Here is a 16,585-nt window from a genome sequence, read left to right on the forward strand (position 1 = left end):
AGAGATCACAGCGGGTGACACATGGCAAGAGGAGGATCCTGCAGACTGAGGGAAGGGGGCAGCTCACTAACTTCCAGTCTCTTTAATCCGGGTGGCTCACTCACCTCAGGCAGCAGGCTTCTACTCCAGGTGGGCCTTCCCAAAGTGCTGCTCAGTTTCAGTGCTGCCAGACAGCTCTGTGGAACCCCCTGTGAGACAGTGGGATGGGACCTTGGGTGCTGCCCACGACACAGTTCCTGCATCGTCAGAGCCTCACTGTCCTTTATTGCCCTCTAATTGCTTACCCACACTCCCAGCCCTCCTTCCCCTTTCTTGACTAGAAGAGTGGCTTCTGGCCTCATGCCAGGCCCACTACTGGAGATTCCATCTCCCCCACAGTACTCCAGTCACCAGCTGTCCTCTCCAGCCTCGAGGGGGTTTCAAGAACACTATACCTTCTTAGCAGAGTCTTCTCACTCAATCCACCTCTAATCTGAAGACCCCTCTAGCTATGCCCCCCCCCACACACACACACAATCCTGAGCCTTGACAGGCTTCTGGGAAAAAAGCTCCCAGGTCCTGAACTATGGCAGAGACCTCAGACTAAAGAAATCTGGTGGGGACAAAAATGTCAGCTCGTGTCAGGCATATGCATATGCCTTTAATCCCAGCACTTGGGAGGTAAAGGCAAGATCTCTGTGAGTTCGAGGCCAACCTGGTCTACAGAGCTAGTTCCAGGACAACCAAGACTATGCAGAGAAATGCTTTCTCAAAAAAAAAAAAAAAAAAAAAAAAAAAAAAAAAGCTATCTCATGACTCAATGACTCATGAGAATTGTGTGTAGTGAACATCTTACTCTGCTTCAAGTAAAATGGTCACCACCCATAAGCTTACACTGGGCAAGAGGGCCCAGTCTCTCAGTGAGGGACTTTCCTATTTCTCCATCAGAACATCTGCCTTCTGCTTGGATAGACTAAGGTAGTATGTCTTGGGTGGTCCAGGTACCCAGGTTCTCACGGCACCCTTCCTGATACCCCAGGGTTACCAGCCCTCCGAGCCACTTCCTCTGAGGTTGAGCAAGATGTGGTTAATGATAGACACTGAAGCAGAAGAACACATGTGCATGAAGTGTTAGAGATATGAAAAAGTTATGCAGCATGATCAAAAAAGGACAGGCACAAATTCAGCTCTCTATGGCACCGTGACCCCTCCATTAAATAAGTACATGTCCAAAAGTCAGATGACAACCTCAAGTGACTTCTTCTGGCATGACTCATTGATCTCCAGGACATCGCACGTCAAGAAAAATGAGAGCTGTATTTATTATCTGATCCAATAACCTCATATCTAGGAATCTACCACAGACAGTGAGAAAGTGGTATGCTTCAGGGTAAGCACTGAAGTGCAGACCTGCAGAATGGAACTAGGACGTAAGACTCACACGTCAATCTGCAAGGCTCTGGCTTGGAGGAAGGATGCTGGCACCATGGAGCAGAGCTGTAAGAAGCAGCTAAATGTCTAAAATCTATTTTTTTAAGCCAGGCAGTGGTTGTGCACTCCTTTAATCCCAGCACTTAGGAGTCAGAGGCAGGAGGATCTCTGAGTTCAAGACCAGCCTGGTCAACACAGGTCCAAGACAGCCAGGGCTACACAGAGAAACCCTGTCTTGAAAAACAACAACAACAACAACAACAAAATCTTTCTAGGCATGTGTATGTGTGATGGTGGGGTTGAGGGAGTGTACTGGGACATTATGACCCTCTTTTTACCTTTTATTTTTATACAGGATCTTACTAAGTTTCCCAGGCTGGTTCTGAACTCACTCTGTATCCCAGGCAAACCTTGGACTTGTGATCTTTTGGTATCAGCCTGAGAAAACATGTCTTTGCTACCAGACTCAGACAGTTTATATTCTGTTAATTTTTATTCTTTTCCTTTTTAATTTTTAAAAGACAGAATGTCATTGTAAAACTGAGGCCAGTGCGCTGGCTAGTCTTGTGTCAACTTGACACAAACTAGAGTTATCTCAAAGAAGGGAACCTCAATTGAGAAAATGCCTTGATCAGATCTGGCTGTGAGGCATTTTCTTAATTAGTGATTGACGGGGGAGAGCCCAGCCCATTGTGGGTGGGGCCATCCCTGGGCTGGTGGTCCTGGGTTCTATAAGAAAGCAGGCTGAGCTAGTTAGGGGAAGTAAACCAGTAAGCAGCACCCTCCATGGCCTCTGTATCAGCTCCTGCCTCCTGCTTCCTGGCCTGCTTAATTGTCTTGATTTTCTTTGACGATGAATAGCGATCTGGAAGCAAAAGCAGAACCTTTCCTCCTCAACTTGCTTTTTGGCTATGATTGTTTTATCACAGCAACAGAAGCTCCAACAGCTAGCCTAAAACTCATGATCCTTTGTCTCAGGGTGATGAAATTACAGGTGTAAGACACCATGCCCAGATACTTTATATCTTGTTTATATGGACCAAGTAGCTTTTGAAGTTTGTTTGTTTGTTTGGCTTTATTTCTTTCTGCCACTGGGTCTCACTATGTAGCTCTGGCTGACCTGGAACTCTCTATGTAAACCAGGCCATCCTGGAACTCATAGATCCATCTACTTGAATGCTAGGACTAAAGGTGTGTATTACCATGCCCCCCTTACAAAAAACTGAGTTTTAAAAATATCCTTAACAGTGGAAGTAAAACAAGGCTAGTTGACTTGTATTATGGGTAGATAGCATAGCCTTTCCATTCTTCCAAGTGATTACGAGACCCAGTCATGTCAGCCTGCTTGCAAAAAGAATGACCTAAAAATGTTGTTTTCAATAATCAAAATATTTTAAAATAGTGTTTTGCATAAATAGCAATACATTCCAAAAACTGTAAAACATCACACAAATCTGCAGTAGTCTCAGTAACCGTGGTTGGCACAGGGCCCTGTCACTGAGCGCTCTGTGTCTGAGAAGGAGAGAACAGAACAGCTGAGTACTGCTGAGTGGCTGTGGATGTGGAGTGGTGAGGCAGACACTGTATAGATCTGAATTTGAACCGAGAGTGCCTGTTTGTACTTCTTCTGTCTTACACATAATCCAGATGGATCTTAGTTCTGACTACAGACAAGGCCTAGACACAAAGGCTTAGCCAAATAGTGACAAGTACTTCTGAAGTGACAGCCTGTGGTCTCTGAATACTGTATCTCCTGTGGAACAAGAGAAGCATTTCTAGAAGGCAGCCTAGGCTGGAAAGTGCAAAAGATGAGCCTGGAAGGTCTTTTTGCAAACCAAATGGCCACAAAGACAACAAAGTGAATCCGGATTTGCTGCTCTGGATAAAGAAGGGATGGTTTGGGCATCAATAGGGTGCATGCACTTAATGAAATGGAACATAACAAGTTTAAATCTATGGACCTGTGATCACCCTTTAAAAATCCATCACTCACTTCATAAGATGCTAACAAAAGTTCACTTCAGAAGCTAGTCTATGAAAACGAAGACCCACGCCCTTGTCCTGCCCTCCCAATCAAACTGCATTGCCATGACCAAATAGCTCCTGAGCTTCTTCACACACACGGAGGAGAAGATTAGAGCGCCACCGTTCTGCAGACTGTGACTGCTGGATGAAGCTGGCATCATCAATGGAGTCTTCACAGTATTCATGTTGCTACACTCACACACAAAAATTACCCTTAAAGCAAACAGTTGAAGACAACAAAGATATTATCACCCAGTTTCTGTGGGTCAGGAGTCAGGGCTCTGCCAACCCAGGGCCTTGGGGCCTCATCTGAAAGCTCAGCATGGAAGGTTCCTGCTGCATCCACTATGGGACTGCTATCTGGGTCACTCTTTACAGGCTGCTGAACTTCCCCTAAGGCAAAGAGATAAAAAAAATAATAACAATAATCCCAGCATTTTAGCTGCAGAAGCAGCCAACCAAGAGTTTAAAACGTTTCTCTAGCAAATTGATATCCCTTTGTCCACCTGGAGAAAGCAGTCATACTCCACCCTCCTGTTCTCTGGAGAAAAGACAACTTCTATGTCTTTGTCATCAATGATGGAATGGACTGTTCCCAATAACTAGACATAGTAACTTTCTTATCAGTGACTTTTTAATAGATTTAAAGAACACACACCTCCCTCAGTGTGGCAGATCTGACCAGCAGACATAGCAGACATCTGTAACTGTATTGGGGTCCACCTATCTGATAATCTGGGGCAAGATGTTGACAATCTGTATCTCTCTGGTTTGCTGGTGTTCCAAATGAACCCTTTGTCTTGCTCCCTCATGCCCTTAAGTCACCGGTATTTTGGGTAGCAGACAATGAACAGGCTTATGGGTGAAGGAAGCTTCAAGCTCCCCTTGACTATATACAAAGACCTCCTCAGCGCCTGAACATCTAGTCTCTCACAGCAGCTGCACACTGTGGGACCACTGTACAACATGGCAACTGGGTTTCCTTAGAGCCGGGAGAGAGAGGAGGCATCCTTGACAAAGGCCAGTGTCTTGACCTGAATTCAGAAATGGCAATGTGTTGTGTTATCTGCTGTGAGAGTGTAAGTCGGGTCCACCATGAACAGCAGGGGTATTGAGAGGCAGGGGGACTGCTGGCCACATGATGGTCATCAGTAGCTGCATCACAGAAAAAGCCAACCACTCTTCCTACAACATGGTCTTGCCAGGACTCAAGTAACACCAGAGTCTGCTTGGGCATCTTGACCTGCCTGAAAGTTGTTGAGAGTGTAGTTGGGCAATAAACAGTAACACTAAGGCATGCAAGTGGGCAGGACCAGCTCGTGGGGGGAGGTTCAGGGCAAGAGACAAACAAAACAATAGTTATAAGCTAAGGGGCAGATACTGGGGCAAGAAAGACACACTCAATGAAGAGACTTAGAAGGCCCATCAGTAATAAATGGTGTGGATTCTCTGGTCTCCAATGAGTTGCTGCATCAAGATAGATGACCAGGACACCAGTCACAAGTAAACCCGTGTCCCATGTTACAAGGGTCAGTCAGAGGTGAAGGAAGAAACTGCCAATTTCTTATTGCCATCGGACACAAAGCAAGTACCAGTTAGCATAGAGATGGGGCTAGTCTCCCTGCTAAGGGACCCGACAAGAGGCTCTTCCTTTGGACAGACTTGAGGAGGAAGAGAAAGACTGAGTATTAAAGAAGAGAGGCCACCTATGCAGAGTGTGGTGCCGAGGGCTGATGTGAAGTGAGTACAGCCTGCTCCATAGAGACAGCAGTGCACTGGCTGCAGCCCCTGCTGGGGTGCGTGCATAGGGCATCTTTCCTCAGAGGACCTGCTGCCCTAGCCTATGGCTGTTACGGATCAATCTTGAAAGATCACACAGAGGACTCTGACCTGCAGCCAGCACCTCTGATCCTGGTTCAATTATGGAAATTGCTCTTTTAAATTTAGGATAGGAACTGATCTCTGCTTCTTTTTTCTCTCCTACAACCAGCCAGGACAGCAGCGGTTATGGTGCTCACATTTCTTCATTTCTCTTCCTGGGCTTTTTGTTGGTGAAATGATTAAAATAATCTTTGCTGGTAGGTGGAAGGCACAGCAGTAATATTGGTCATGATTTGATCATCACTGGCATGGGTATGGGGGAACTTGTGGGGTCCCTAAGTATAACAGCTGATTTTGGCTGTGCTGGGCAGTGGTAGTGCACACTTTTAATCCCAGCACTTGGTGAGGCAGAGGCAGGTGGATTTCTAAGCTTGAGGCCAGCCTGGTAAACAGGGTGAGTTACAGGACCGCCTGAGCTACCCAGAGAAACCCTGTGTCAAAAAAACAAAAACAAATAAACAAAAACAAGCCTCCCCCAAATATTGTCTGTTGACTTGACATGATCTAGAACTCCTGGGGAATAGAAGCCTCCTCAGGACTCTGGCTGGGTGGCTTTTGTACTTAGAGCCCCAAATCCATCTGCACAGTGGGGAAGAATCATGGCCCAGGAAGGCCAGACACTAGCTCAAGTCCCCAAGGGAATGATGGGGGAAGAAATGCATAACCACCCCAGGCTTCCTGGCAGAGAAAGGAATGACACAGACAGTGGTGCACATGAGGTTATGCAAGCCAAGGAGAAGTCCAGATAGCTGGGGGCTGATGGGAAGTGGAGGGGGAAAGGGGGGATGGCAGAGACAAATCATAGGGATAAAACTCATCCTCAAGGTGTTTAGCTAAGCGGAAGTGTCTTAGTGAGGGTTTTACTGCTGTGAACAGACACCATGACTAAGGCAACTCTTATGAGAACAACATTTAATTGAGGCTGGCTCACAGGTTCATAGGTTCAATCCATTGTCATCAAAGTGGGAACATAGCAGCATCCAGGAAGGCATGGTACAAGAGGAATCGAGAGTTCTACATCTTCATCTGAAGGCTGCTAGCAGAATACCTACTTCCAGGTAGTTAGGATGAGGGTCTTAAAGCCCACACCCACAGTAACACACCCACTCCAACAAGGCCACACCTACTCCAACAGGGCCACACCTTCTAATAGTGCCACTCCCTGGGCCAAGCATATACAAACCATCATGGGCAGACACTACAAAGTGCCACTGAAAATGGTTAGCATTTTGTTTTGCTTTGGATTTTTGGTGACAAGATCTTGAGGTCAGATAGAAGGACAGGCAAAAGTATAGACGTGAAAAGAAAAAGGGGTCCGTCAGCCCGGAGTCTGTTGAAGCTTCTCATCAGCTGAAATGAAGAATTCTAAAATAGAGGGAGAGCCGGGAAAGGGGGTCACATTTGGAATGTAAATAATGTAAATAGCCAATTAAAAAAAAGGAAAAAAAGATCATAACATAGTGAGTTATGTGCAAAACCTTCCTCCCTCTCCTGTGACTCTCTAGGAATGCCACTAGAAGTCCCCTTTCCAGTGAGAGGACATGTCCTAACACCTTGTGTAACCCTAGTGGCTCCTGCTTATATCTCACCATCTTGTAAGCCCATGCAAGGCACCTTTTGATCAAACATATTGTCCCGTTTCTTGAAAACTGGGAAAAAAGACTAGTAGCTGCTCAGTAACCCTTAGGATGGAACTGAAAGCTACCAAAATAGTATATATGGCTAATGCTAGGACACTTACAATGACGCTTTCTGTTAAGTAGTCACGCTTGGGCGTGCTCTATCCTTTCTGTGACTCTTGTCCTCTCACCATGAGCTTTACAAGACCCATGTTAAAACTATCTTGAACAAAGTGCAGCTCCTTAAGAAGCCCTCACTCATGCTCTCGGGCATCTTCTTTCCCTTAGCCCATCTAATTTTTAGGAAGCCCCACTGCTAGATCCTGGCTTGGCCTAAAGTCCTTTTGTGCATCAAAGGCAATAGTTTGGTTTTCTCTGTGGTTAGTCCCTGAGCTCCTCAGGCTGCTGCAGGTACCAGACAGACCTATGTCTCCAGCCCTGCTGCTTCTGACAGTTTCGCTTTCTAGCCCAGGCTGGCCTGGAACTCATGACAATCCTCCTGCCTTAGCCTTCCAGGTACTAGAATTACAGGCATGAACCACCATGCCTAGCTCTGTTAATTCCATGGCAGGTCTATATTGTAAAGACATGGGGATGTCTATGGGGAGAGGACAGAGAAAGAATGCTTCCCTAGCATGTGAGAAGCTCTAGGTTCAACTTCCAACTCAGCAAACAAACAAACAAACCCCACCTGCCTAGAGTTAACCAAAGAATCACTTCTCTGAGGACAGACTGGGCTGCCATGGGGCAGCATGGATGCTCTGAAGAAACACCAGCTACAAACACCACTATATCCATGGCTGCTGCTCTGGGGGGGGGGGGACGGGGGGGGGACTTGCTCCAATCATGACACTCTAGGTGACTATACTTTGGCCATAAAAACCTTGGCTGGGTGTCTCGGTGACTCTGCTCGTCTTTCCACTGGAGGAGTTCAGGGAGAACTTCCTTCCTTGTTTGCTCCTGATTGGCACACATTCAAGGCTTATGACTGGTACACATGTAGGGTGGTGATGGTGGAGGTGGCAGCTGTAATGTAAACAGAACACACCTCTTTTCTAGCTAGAATATACAGCACTGTTTCTTCTTTCTGGGGTCAGTCCTGGAGACTTCTCTTCCATTTACCAACCCCTGGTGTTACAATATGAAGCCACAATGAAGGCTGTTCCAAATGGTCTCTTGCCTACTTGTGGCAGAGCAGGCTGGGCTGGTTGTATCAAAAGTAGACAAGAACTGATCTTCATTCTCAGGTCCATTTCCTCAACTCCCCCAGCACTGAACTGTGGAGTGCATCATGTGCCCACCGAAGCATCAGTCCTTAAGGGCCCTGTGGACTCCCAGGTCAGTAGCCCTCAGTGCACGCCTGGTAGAAACTACCTTGCTTCTCCTGCAACAGCATACAGCAGTGTTAATATGGCCTTGCTTTGGAGACTTCTTGACAACTATTTTAGTGAAACTCTGGGTAATACAAATGAACCTGTTTACCCACAAGAAAACTTATGTCTGGAACTTAAAATGATCTTGGAGCTTCCCTTGAACATTGCCCTGAAACTCTCTGATGCCTACACCACCACAAAGCCACTTCCTCTGTGGCAGCCATGACGCACATGTCACCATGCCTTTTCCCACTCTGACATTTCCTCTCACACTCCTTCTTGTGAGCTCATCTTGGTCCTGGCCCTTTCCTGGTCATAGCAGATTCTCTCACTTCTACTGATCTCACCATTACCTATGCTTCTGACCCCAAACTGCCACCAGCCTAGACTCTGGCTTGAGGTGGACCATGCAGCGGTCTGACTAACAGATGTTTCCTGTCAGATGCCTCCAGAGTATTTTAAAATCAGTTTGTGTCTAGATGGCCTCCTCATCTACCCCTCTCATCACCCCAAATGCTGATTTCCCCTAAAAGTTGCCAATTCAGAGTGATCTCTCTACTGCCTACACCAGACACGAGAGTCTGGTTCTTCCATCCTCCTTCCTTACCTCTCTCCTACTTCTAAGTAATCATCAATACATTAAATATGCGTGTGATAAACCCTACAATCATCACTGAAAATAAAACAAAAGTCTAAGATGGGCTGATATAAGAGGTAAATGGAATAGAAAACAAGGGAACGGCTACCCAAGATGGGGGGTGGGGCATGGGGGGTGTAGATGAGATAAACAGAAAACAAAGATGGTCACTTCAAACCAAATAATATCAGCAATTACATAAACATAGCCTCGTATAAACACTCCAATTAAGAAGCACAGATAAGGGGAGGAGATGGCCCAACAGGTAAGAACACTTGCCATGAGAGTTGGACCATCTGGGCTCTATCCAGGAGCTCATGGGGAAAGCAGAATGCAGCGCCACACGTTAGTGATCTTAGCATTTCAGTGGGAGACAGAAAGTGGAGACAGAATACTCAGAAGCTCATCATGGGCCAGCAAGCCTGGAGCATGCAGTGAAGGAATAAGGAGTATCTCCCTCAGAAAAGGGTGAAAGAGCACTGACTCCTGACACGTGTCCTCTAACGTGTGTGTGTGTGTGTGTGTGTGTGTGTGTGTGTGTCACATGCTCATCTGCATCCACACAAACACCCCTAGAAATAAAATAAAAGCAAAGATTATTAAAGTGGGTTTAAAAACCAGGAAGTAACATTATGCTGGCTGTGTGATACTCACTTTAAATACAAAGAAAAGTTAAGAGTAAAAGAAAAACAATAACAAAAGCAGTAGAGAAGTACAAGGTTTGAGCATGAATTCTAAGAAAGCTTGTTTGGGCACATTAATGTCAAACAGACTGGCACTAAGTTTTAACGTCTTTCACAGGAACTCAGAACAGGCAACCAAAAGTTAGTCAGGATATGTTACACTGGATCTGTCCTGAATGGAATTTATAGGACACCACACCTAGTAACAGCAGGACAAGGATTGTCTTCAAATGTATAAAGAACATTCTCAAAGCAGGTAACATGTCAAGCTGTAAGGGAAATCTTTGTAAAATTAAAAGGCTTTAAGTTCAGTACTGTGGCACATGTCTGTAATCTCCCCACTCAGGAAGCTGAGGCAAAAAGATCACAAGTACAAGGCCAGCCTGGGCAACATACAAGAGCTTGTCTCAAAAAACTAAAGCAAAAACATTGAAGAGGGGCTGATGAGATGGTTTGGAGGTTAAGAGCACACACTGCTCCTTCAGATGATCTGAGTTCAGTTCCTAGGTTGTGTGGTTGTGTGGCCCATAACTACCAGTACTTTCAGCTCCAGAGGGATCCAATAGCCTGGCCTCCACAGGGACCCAAACCCATGCATTCATACATGTATATACATGCGTGTACACACACACACACACACACACACACACACACACACACACATACACACACAGTAGTTTTAAAAAGGCTTTAAGTTTATATAGAGAGTATGTTCCCTAAATATAACAAAACTTAACTAGAAATCAATAACTAAGAGCTATGACATCTAAAAAAAGCCCAAAAAGCTGGGCATGATGGCACATGTTTGCTATCCCAGTACATGTGCGGCTGAGACAGGGGGATGGCTATACGTTCAAGACTAACCTGGACTCCATAGTGAGACAGTGTCTCAAAAAACCCAAAATATATGTACTTTTAAAATGTAACGTGAAATGCTCCCAAAATACCACATTTAGAAACAATCCAAAGATCAATGATGACTGGAAAAACCATAGAAAGCACTTGGGACGGAATGACAATGAGAACAGAACTTATCAATACTTCTGGAGAAGTCAGAGCTGTGCTTACAGGGCAATTTGTGGTTTCCATGTTTATTTCAGGAGCTGAGATTCCACTTTAGGAGGCTGGAAAAACAACAAGCTAACCCAAACAAACAGAAGAAAGGAAAAATGAAAGAAAGAAAGAATGGCAATTTAATGTGTTAGAACAAAAACAAAGAAAATAGTTTTATTTCTAAGCTGGAGTTACACAGAGTTGTGAGCTGCCATGCGAGTGCTAGGAATTGAACCTGGGTTCTCTGGATGAACAGTCAGTGTTCTTCACCACTGAGTCATCTCTTCAGCACAAAGACAATGATTTTTAAAAGCTGTTGTAACCTGGGCCTATAGGTGAAGGCCTGCAACCTCAGTTTGCTGGGGCCTTAATGAGTTCAAGGCTGCTCTGGCCTATGGCAATTTCAGTAGCAGCCTGGACAACTTAGTGAGACCTTGTCTGGGGGGAGGGAGCGGGAGGCAGTTATTCATAAAGGTAAATAAAACTGGCAACCTTCTGGCTAGATTCCTCAAAGCAAAACAGGTCCAAATCACTAATATGAGAAATGAAAGAAAAACCATGATAGACTTCCAACGTTAGGATTTAAAAGGGTATTAATAGCTTTAACCAAATATATTTAACGACTTTGATGAAACAGATGAATTTATTAAAAGTCACCCCTTGTCAAAGTCAGTATCAAAAATACAAAATAGAATCACTTACATCCATTAAAGTTCTTGAGTTCACAATTTAAAACATTTCTATAAAGGAAACACCCCACCTTGATAGTGTTCCTGGTGAGGTCCGTCTGCATTTAGGGATAAAGTGAACTGAACAAACTACTACTGAAACCACTTGCAGACTATCACAGAGATACAGACCACAGGGCATCCTCTAAGGCAGGCCCTGTCCTCTCACTCTAACTGCACAAAGGTGTTAAGACCAGTGTCACACATGAACATAGCCATGAAAGTCATCCCCAAACCCCAGCAATTAAACCCAACAATATGCAAACTGATGGCATACCATCCACCGGGTAAAAGACTAGTTTTAACATTATCTGCCAGAGAAGTCACCATGTAATAGAAAAAAATGAAATTCATATAATTTATGTAATCCCCTCAGTAAGTACAGAAAATATATTTGACAAAATACCCTGTTCTGATAGACAAAATTCTTAGCGATCTAGGACTGGAAGAATTCCCCCCACACATGATAAAGGACACCCACAGGTAACCAACAGGAAACCTCACATGAGGCAGGGAGAGGCTAAAATTTTTCCTCTGTACTCAGGAACAGAATGGCTCTTGCCACTACTATCAAAATGGCACTGGCCCAGCCAGAAAACAGAAGGGTGGGAGGGCCTGATGCTGAAAAGGAGTAACAATTTTATCACCTAGAGTTGAAACATGCATATGTAGAAGCTGTATTTATCAGAAAAAAAAAAGGAAAGAAGAAACTTAAAACTGACAGGTGAATTAGTAAATTATAGGATACTCTATCAACAGGCTAAACAATGTATCTCTGTATAGCAACAATTAGAAGCTAAAAGGAGAATACCATTTATGGACACTGAAACACGTAGGAATAAGTATGTAGCCTATGTTCTTAGAGAAATTAAGACAATCCTAGATAAACAGGAGAGGAAGATACTGCTTCTCCTTAGGCTAACCATGAGGGGGATCCAATGAAGCACTGGACAGCGCATCTCACTGGTTTCCTGGCTGCCCTGGATCATGGCCTCCCATTCAACATAGGCAACCACACACATGGCTACACAGCCTTCTAGAGGTCCTTAAGACTTCAGCCAAAGAGAACACATACACAGACCTATGGGAGACTCCCTACTACCTATGAGGTTAAGAGTCAAATCATTAGGTCCTATGAAGGCTTTGCCTCCAGCCTCATGTGGGTGTTATTCTCCAAGTTCTCTCCCCACACTGCAGAACCATGTCTGAGGGTGCTAGCCCATGCTCTGTCCCTAGCTGATCTACTACCACACTATATGTTCATCTGCCATCTCACTGTCTAGATGCTGAGGCTACCTCTGTATAAATGGTTCTCCCTAAAGGATCACAGGCTCCAAGGTGGGGTTGCTGGACATCTCAGCCACATCTAAGGCACTGGAATGGGCAGTGTGCCTGCCACCAACCTAGACACTCTAGTGTCTTCAGGATGAAGTGAGGTTGGGAGATGAAGACATGGTGTGAAAGTTGAGTGGACCTCCTGCTCAGCATCCTTGCTGGGCCTGGAGGATGAGGGACAAGCCCAGATCAATTAGGATTCAATCATGGGTTCAAACACAAGTGTTCTGACATAATACCTACCTAGGCCCTGGGCATCCACAAAGCACAAACACTGGTCCCTGGCCCAGAAGCCTTCACCATAGCCACTAAAGCTTGGCTGCCTCCCTGGCAGGTGAACTCCTGGCCTGCTGTAAGTATCCCAGGAGCTGGAAGTAAGCCTACGGGGGGAACTGCACACATTCTTGAGAGAGCCTCACACCTGTGTCCCCGGAGATGAAGAGGCCCAGACCTGTGACAGCATTGTATGAGTGCTGTTTGAGGACAAAAAAAGAATGGCCTGGGGTTTCAGCACCAACTGGATGACTCAAAGTTCTGCAGATGAAGCTTGAGCTCCCTTTCAGGGGGACATGCAGAAGATGCTCGTAGCCAGCCAGGCCAGCCAGCCTTCCCTACCAAAGCAGAAAAAAAGCCCTCTGAGAGAACAGCTGCATCCAGGGCTTTGTGGGGAGCCCAGAGCTGCAGTGTGTTTCCAAGAATACGGTGATTCTTCCAGGCAAGGCTGGCTTACATCTGGTATCAGAGGATAAAGAGAAGGCAGGGAGGCATACCTAGGAAGCTCTGTAGGTTACCGAGACATGCTTATGGCTGGGAAGAGTGAAGGAGAAGAAAGGAAGAAGAGCAGATGAAGAAAGGGGGAGGGGAGAGGAGAACACGAGAATGCAGTGCAGTGCACGGGGTCTGCTGGCTGACCTGTGAGATGTTCGCCAAGGCTCGACCAGCCCGGTCCACCCTGTTTAGCCTCCTATCCCATGCTGCCCTTCCATGACCACGTGCTCTCAGGGCCAGGATTCCATACTCACCCTAGAGGCTCTGGACCCTCGAAGTCGACTGAGCTCGGGAAGAAGGGGAGGTGAGAAAGGTCAGAGAAGGGCAGCCAGATTGGACAGCACACAGCCTCAGGAAGCTTTTACCCACTACCCTGGAACAGGAAGCAGTGCTGGGAAGGGGCTGGGCTAGTAGAGGGGCCAAAGTCTCCTAGGAAGGAGACATTCTCACACAAACACACCCAACCTGCCCTTCTGGATCTGCCAGGTCCCTTCCCTGTCACCAAAGACAGAGTCTGCTCGGCACACCTTGCGGCTCTGGACATCACGGAAGATGAACCTGTAGCTCTCATCAGCGTTGCTTTATGTATAAACGGCTATGAACAACAAAGACTTAGCTGACATTTCTGGAGGTTACAAGTCCAAAAGCAAGGTCTTGGAGACCCAGTGGCTGGTTCATAGCTGGTCGTCTTGCTGCAGCCTCATAGGGTAGGAGAGGTAAGGTCCCTTCTATAAAGACACTGTATTAGTTGCTTTTCTCATTGCTGCGACAAAATGCCTGATTTAAAACTAACGAAAGGGTGGGTTTATTTAGGTTCATGAAAAGTAATGAAGTCTGTCATGGTGGGAAGGTAGGACAATGGGAACACGAGGCAGCTGGTCAGACGGCATCCAGTCAGGAAGCAGAAACAAATTCTGGTATTCTGCTTGGTGTCTTTTTATTTATCTGGGACCCCAGCCCAGATGGTGCCCCCCACATTCAGCATGGTTCTGCTTACTTCGGGTAACCTTCAGAAAACAGACATTCTCTTGGTGTTCCTGGGTGGCTCAAGTTCCTGTCAGCTTGACAACCAAGATCCTGCCAAGCCATCATGCCTGCTCCCACGCTGGTTAAGCTAGTCCTGCAGGCTGGATGACAGTGGTGACAGGGCCTGGTGAGCTCTTGACCCTAACACCACAAACACTAAAACCCCTTGTACAGTTTCCACCTGTGTCCTTCCCAAGGTGCCAACTAGGAGAGGGCAGACTTTCAGATCTTGGTGGTGCCCCAGAGCTTCGAAGTGCCACTCCTTGGCAGCCCTTGACACTCCTTGGTGTCCACCGTGGTCTATGCTCACTCTTCAAAACCAGGGCTGCTCTCAGAAGCAACAGCCTGGTGCCCATTCCTCGTCCCGCCTCAGCTAGGCACCTGAAACTCCTCAGACCGCGGAAGGCAGGGTCTAGCTGAAATGCCCCCATTATCCTAAAGACTGACTCACAGCTTAATTGCGCCTCCTGGAGGTCACGGGGGTGATACACATTGAAGAGCAGTAGCCTAGTACCATGGCTGTCCTCAAAAGGCCTTTTTCAGGAGCCATGGCAAACGGGCATGTTGTGGGGATCCAGATGCCTCGGACCCTCAGCAGATCTCTAATACCTCTGTCATCAGGGAAAAGCCCACTTCGTAGAGGCTATATATGTTCCTTGGGCAGCCTGAGGGGACAGGCATTTTAAGGACATTTCCTGTCATCTATAAGGTACAGAGTATCCTTCCTCAGAGTCTTCCTAAGATGCTACTACCAAAATAGACACTGTTGAGAATCGACAGGTTAGCTCAGTGGTCTCGGGAAGGGCTACTGTGGTAGGCCAGCAGGTCCCTAGGGTCTGTCTTAGCCGGGAGGCAGCCTTGCACAGGCGACAGTGGAGTAGAATCCAAAGGCCAGGGGGTTTGGCCTCCATCCTTCTAAAGACCCTAAATGTAAGGTTGGGGCTACCCAAGTGTCTTCTAGGGAGAGAGTTCTCCCGTTTCTACCCAAATAAGCTGCCCCAAATCCTGTTCTGCTGTGTATCTCTAGAAAGGGGGTTCAGCCTGAAAAATCAAGTCTAGGCTGTGGGCCTGGATTACTAGCTACCCAGGAAGAACAAGGGTTTGTCACAGGTAATGGGGGGACAGCAGGCCCTGACCAGTGTGAATGTCCTGTCCAGATCAATTGCTCCTTGCTGTGTTGTTGACTAAGGCGAGCATAGGAAGGGAGATGATGGTGGACTCAGCACTACAGCTGGAGACTAAAGGGGTCCGAGATGACAGGGATGGGTGGACAGATGCCTCAGGAGCAGCTATGGACGGAAAGTGGCTGCTGTCCAGCTTGAAGCACAGCCCTCAGCGGTAATTTTCAAAGGAAAGACCAGGTCACATCCTGTGAAGTCTCTGCTCTAACACTAGTTAAGCTAGTTCTGCAGGACAGATGGAAACTGCCACTATAGGGCTTGGTAAATACCACGGGTTGTAGGATCCAAGTCCAGAAGACAGGCCAGGTGATAGCCCTTGTCAATAACAGTGGCACCAAAAATAGCTGCCCTAGGACGTTACAGTTCATCAACAGGGGTGATGTAGAGGGAAATCAGCAGACATTTGACCAAGCTGATTATGGATGGAGAAGGCTGCACCTCAGTAGTCCGAAGTCCTGCCACAGAGAGCATACCTGCGGTCCACACCAACATGACCACAAGTCCCCAGAAACTGTGGGCCTCTCCTCCATGGCTGCGTACTGGGCAGGGGGCCATTCAGACATCTGACAGGCCTATGGGTCCAGCTTATGCCAACAAGCCTGTCACAGTAGGACACAAGAGTGGCACTAACAGTCCAGCCAAGACCAGCTGTGCAAGTAAGTCAAGGAGGCCTCCTCACTGAAGCCATTCCCTGACTCCAACCACCTAACTGGGACTGACTTATAGAGATAATTAATACCCTTCGAACATCACTGGGATTCACTGTCACAGTCCAGGTGAGACTGCAGTTCAGGAAGCCCAAAGTGGGATGTCAAAACTGCCAAAACCTTTTGTTTCCTGTTCCCTGCCTCCTCCAGAACCCATGC

The 16,585-nt window shown here is 46.6% G+C and overlaps 1 protein-coding gene across 2 annotated transcripts in view; it reads right to left on the reverse strand.

The window, feature by feature from the left end:
- Window positions 1-16,542, reverse strand: part of Gpr35 (G protein-coupled receptor 35) — a 28,497-nt gene extending 11,955 nt beyond the window's left edge. The window contains exons 1-2 of one of the 2 annotated variants that reach the window (XM_034521857.2): window positions 13,767-16,542; window positions 105-188 (exon numbers count right to left, since the gene is read on the reverse strand). The gene's annotated coding sequence lies outside the window, so the exon portion shown is untranslated. The remainder of the gene's footprint in view (window positions 1-104; window positions 189-13,766) is intronic. The other variant, XM_076914729.1, reaches the window with a different exon arrangement.
- Window positions 16,543-16,585: the final 43 nt, after the last annotated feature.

This window comes from Arvicanthis niloticus, chromosome 17 (genome assembly GCF_011762505.2).
Source record: "Arvicanthis niloticus isolate mArvNil1 chromosome 17, mArvNil1.pat.X, whole genome shotgun sequence".
NCBI classification, from domain to species: domain Eukaryota; kingdom Metazoa; phylum Chordata; class Mammalia; order Rodentia; family Muridae; genus Arvicanthis; species Arvicanthis niloticus.